This window comes from Triticum urartu, chromosome 5 (genome assembly GCF_003073215.2).
Source record: "Triticum urartu cultivar G1812 chromosome 5, Tu2.1, whole genome shotgun sequence".
In the NCBI taxonomy this organism is placed as follows: Eukaryota; Viridiplantae; Streptophyta; class Magnoliopsida; order Poales; family Poaceae; genus Triticum; species Triticum urartu.
Window position 1 is genome coordinate 245,471,251 of NC_053026.1, and position 5,207 is coordinate 245,476,457.

Consider the following 5,207-nt stretch of genomic DNA (forward strand, 5'->3'; position numbering starts at 1 on the left):
AGAGTAATTAGCTCACATAGAAAGAGTATGATGAATAAAAGTTGTTGAGAGTTGACAAACATAGTTTTGGTCATCGTTGCAATTAATAGGAAGTAATAAAGAAAGAGAGGTCTTCACATATAGATATACTATCTTGGACATCTTTTATGATTGTGAGCACTCATTAAAATATGACATGCTAAAGAGTTGACATTAGCTCAACCGGGTGAAATTCCTTGTGGCGTCTCCCGCTCCCCGCTCCCGCTCGGTGGTGCCACGCCGGCCCCGTCGCACACCCTCTCCCGCCGGTAGCTGCTCCGGCTCCGGCGTCCACCTCTCCCGCTGGTAGCCGCTCCGGATCCGGCGTCCACCTCTCCTCGCGTGTATGGCGTCGGGCTCGCGCAGTCCCCCTTCTGTCTCTTTGGCGTTTCCCCAAGGGCGACCTGTGGTTTCTGGTCTGGGGCTCTCGGCTTCCCTAGGCTCGGCTGGATCATCGTCGGAGGCGCGAGGGCCGAAGGGGCGGCTGGCTATGCCTGCTTCGGGGCCCGCTGAGGGCTGGCGCCGCCCGGGGCCTTCACGCAAGGCCATGTGGCATCGGCGACGCGCTCTCCGGCGCCAGCAGGAGGCTGGCGCTCCTCGCAGATCTGCGTCGCCTACGTCTTAGGAGCTGCGCCAAATCCCGCAGGACCTCCATGGTCTCTGCTTCCGGTGCTTTGAGGAGGGTCACCGGCGTCAGGATTGCTTGAATCCTCCGCTGTGCATCCGTTGCGGTGGTGCTGGCCACGTCTCGTCCCAGTGTTTAGAGCCACGCAGTCCCATCTCCGTGGAGGAGCTCCACCGCATTGTCATCGCCAGAGTTGCCAGCAGGGTGCCGGCTCCGCGACAGTCACCAGCGATTTGAAGGAGGTTGATGGAGCCTAGGCAGAGCACGCCGTCGGCGCCGCCCTCGCCAGTTGCGCCCAATCTCCCTCCTTTGGCTTCAGTGGCTGCGCCTGCGCCGTCCCCATCTGAGATCTGTGTGCTGCAGAGGTCCGAAGGCATGGATGACCTTGAGCGCCGTCTCCAGCTTGCGGTGGTGATGTACGTGGGCGGGGCAAGGCTGCTGGTCTCCTGTGAGGAGGCGGCAGTGGCGATTGCCGAGCAGTTAGGCATCCCTAGGTTTAGGTTCTCTGTTCACAAGTTCCACCCCGAGGATTTTCTGGTTGTCTTCGCTGCGCATCGGTTCCGGAACATGGCGCTGGCGGTTCCTTTGATCGAGCACCAGGGGTTCAGCTGTTCATTAAGCCTTGGCTCTGGCAGGCGCAAGCAACATCGAGGCTGATGAGAGTGCAGATTGATGTCATGATTGAAGGGGTGCCATCACATGCGTGGACTCAGAGCACGGCAGATGAAATTCTGGGCAGCGCCTGTTTGATCGAGAGCTTGGCACCAGAGACAGCTAGCAGGGAGGATCTTTCGCTATTCAAGTTGAGAGCTTGGTGCGTAGACCCTGAGGATGTGCCGGTATTCCGCAGACTCTGGGTGCCGGAGCCAATGGAGTCGAGGCCGGACCCGGCGGCGAGGAGGCCTTCCTTTCGCCAGCTCCTGGAGTACCCAACCCTGGTGCACATTGGGAGGATGCGCGATTTCTCTCCGCCGGAGCTCTGGAGAGGGAGGTCCGGCTCCGACGAGGGGAGTGGACAGAGTGGTTTACCGAACAACTCACATGGTTCGCAGTTCGGTGGTGATTGGATGGTGCAGCCCTGGATGCGTGGGGTTAGAGATGCCAAAGGTCCAGATCGCGAGTGGCGCAGTCCGGCGAGCGGCGGTGCCGGTGGAGTGCCGGGAAGATCTTACCGCGCTGTCCTGGAAGGGAGGGTGGGGCCTTTCGAGTGGAGGCTTCCGCACATGGCTGATGAGAATCGCGACGGTCACGTGGGCCTTCGGGCGAGCTTTACGACCACGACTGATAAGATTCCGAGAAGTTCAAACACACCGGGATCTCAGCCGGGTACTTTGGCCACTGGGAGGGTGACAGTTGGCGGACGGGTTGCTTCGGATCCGCTGGATACGGTTGGCGAGGAGGTCACTGTCCTAGCCAGTTTGGCTTTTGCAGCGGATCAGAATCGGGCTGCAGGACAGGATCATGGCACTTTGGTGCTGGTCCCAGGAGAGACAGCGGGGCAGGTGGTTTCCACCAACCAGGAGGTGTCGAGGAGTGTGGGGCCGCAAGTGGACGTCGCTTCGGTCGAAAAAGAGGCGGTGGGATCCGTGCAGACCGCCCACGCGGTGGTCGTGGAAGAAACGTTGCATGCCAGGCAGGATCTGGTGCGGACCGGTTCACCGCAGGCCCGACTTGTGATGGAGGGCGACCAGGGGTTCGATCCACAGAGGATCTCGGGCCAGCAGGTGGTGCAGGAGAGACACGAGCAGCGACCGCCCAATGGCTGGGCCCCAGTCGAGGATTTGATGCAGGCCAATGCGGAGGAGCTGCCAAGGAAGATGGCCGAGGTAGTGCCCACCTCGATTGTGGTGGCCATGCAGAAAGAAGGGGGAAGGGACGACACTGTGGATGACATGACCACGTACGCTACAGGAACGGAGCTGGAACCGTTCGGAGTGCAAACTAGCGCTGGAACTGCTGGTTTGGAGATACAGCCAGGGGACACTAATTTGTCCAGCAAAGAGCAACTTGCGCTCAGCAACATAAGAGCCTTTTGTGCGGGGTTGCTTAAGAAGTTGGCCCCCCACTGCTTAAAGAATTCGAGGGACTGAGGGGAGTGAGGCCGGGATAGGATCCGTTCACTCCTCGGTGCACTACTAGATCTCTGGGGGTGGGGGCCCCTCACAAGACTAAAGCATCGGCGGCAGAAGCAGTGCTGTTGAAGATGCTGGGGTTCGACAGTGAGGATATTGTGGTTTCGGAGGATGCACTTGGGCAGCTACGACAAGTGTTCGACTCGCCTTTGCAGGAGCAGCAGCTTCGGGCGATTGCGGCCATCTTTGGCAAGGCGATTCCATTCAGCCTGGGGGGTGAGATGGAGAGCGTCGAGCTGGCCGTGGAGTAGGGGTGTAGATGTGTACTGACATGGGACTCTCTACCTTCTGATGTCGTACAATGCCCTAGAACTGGTGTGTTGGAACATAAGGGGAGTCAATAGCCCGGCCAAACGGAAAGCACTTAGGGAGTTTGTAGATTCGATCCGTACTGCCATCGTATGTATCCTAGAAACCAAACTTGAGATGGTGGACCATTTTGTGATTATGCAATGTATGGGGCCAGCATATGACGAATTTTTTTACCTTCCTGCTTCGGAGACACGTGGAGGGATTTTTGTGGCTTGGGATTCTACCAAAGTGCAATTGACAAATTTTGTCAATGACACACATTTTATCATGGGTTACGTCACCCCCTTGGATGGGCCGGCTTGGTGGCTAACAGTGGTTTATGGGCCTCAGGAGGACGCGGAGAAGATCATGTTTCTGGAGGAGCTCACGGCTAGGCGTCATCTGTGCCCTGGGCCTTGGATTGCCATTGGGGATTTTAACATGATTTTGTATGCGCAAGACAAGAAAAACGCCCTTCTGGATCGCAGGATGATGAGCAAATTCAAACGCTTTGTTGATGACAATGCGCTTAAGGAGCTCTTTCTTCATGGCCACAGATTTACCTGGAGTAGCGAACGGGAGATGCCTACTCTTACCAAAATTGATAGGGCTTTTGTGTCCATTGACTGGGAGCTGGACCATCCAGAGTGCTTATTGCAAGCCCTCTCTACCTCCACTTCAGACCACTGTCCGTTGTACCTCGCCATGGAAGGGCGCATACATTACAAGAGACGATTCCGGTTTGAGAAGTTTTGGGTGAAGCTTGATGGCTTTATGGATGTGGTAAAGGAGGCTTGGGTTTGCGATAGCGATACCACGGATCCCTTTCATAGGCTTGATGTATTGCCGAGGAACACTGCGAGAGCTTTGGATGCTTGGGGACAGAAAAAGGTCGGCAACATCAAGATGCAGATTGCAGTGGCAAACCTTGTCATTCTTCGGTTTGATTGCGCACAAGAGAGCCGGCTGTTATTGGAGGAGGAGAGAGCATTAAGGAGCAAGCTTAAGCATATGGTCTTAGGGCTTGCCTCGTTGGAAAGAACGATTGCGCGGCAAAGGTCCAGAATCACGTGGTTGCAGGAAGGAGATGCAAATTCGAAGTTGTTCCACCTGGTAGCTAATGGTAGGAGGATGAAGAATTTTATCTCGGCTATTCATGTGGGAGGACAGGTAATTGCAGATCAGCAAGGCAAAGAGGAGGCTTTCTACAACGCATACAGAGAGCTGTTGGGGAAAGACGATGTGAGAAAGCACACGCTGGACCTCAAAGAGTTAGGCATTCAGGCTGTTGATCTTGCGGAGCAGGATCCCATCTTTTTGGAGGAAGAAGTTTGGAGCATGGTGAAGGAGATGCCGTCAGACAAGGCTCCGGGGCCTGATGGCTTCATTGGCATATTTTTCCAAAAGGCCTGGGAGATTATCAAAGGAGATCTGCTGGCGGCACTCCACAGTTTCATGCTGGGTAATGGGGTTGGGTTCGGGCGGCTTAACCAGACACTTATAACACTAATTCCCAAGTCTGCTGAAGCCTGCTGCATCAATGATTTCAGACCGATCAGCCTGGTTCATAGCATGCCAAAGCTAGCATCTAAGCTACTGGCTACAAGACTGAGGCCGAGAATGGGGGAGCTGGTGCACATAAATCAATCAGCGTTCATCAAGGGCCGGAACATTCACGACAATTTTCTGCTAGTTCGACAAATGGCCCTAAGACTGCACAAACGTAAGGCCAAAGGTGTGCTTCTAAAGCTTGATATTTCGAGGGCTTTTGACTCGCTGTCCTGGCCTTTTCTATTCAAGGTTTTGCGCGCTAAAGGGTTTTCTGAGCGCTGGCTATCGAGGATTGCCACATTACTCACCTCGGCGAGCTCCAGAGTGCTGGTGAATGGTTCTGCTGGACCCAAATTTATGCATGCAAAGGGTTTGAGGCAAGGAGACTCGATCTTGCCGTTGCTATTCGTCATCGCCATGGATGTGTTAACGGAGATTGTGATCAAAGCGCATGAGGCTGAGGTGTTGTGCCGCATGAATGGATGCAGCCCATTGCAGCGGCTATCTCTCTATGCGGATGATGTGGTGTTTTTCATCAAGCCCTCTGTCTCAGACCTGCTGTTTGTGAAGGTAATGCTTGGGATTTTTGG

At 55.1% G+C, this 5,207-nt stretch overlaps 1 pseudogene; it reads left to right on the top strand.

Moving 5' to 3' along the window:
• The first annotated feature begins 232 nt into the window (after window positions 1–232).
• Window positions 233–2,742, top strand: LOC125555855 (annotated as a pseudogene).
• The last annotated feature ends 2,465 nt before the right edge of the window (window positions 2,743–5,207 follow it).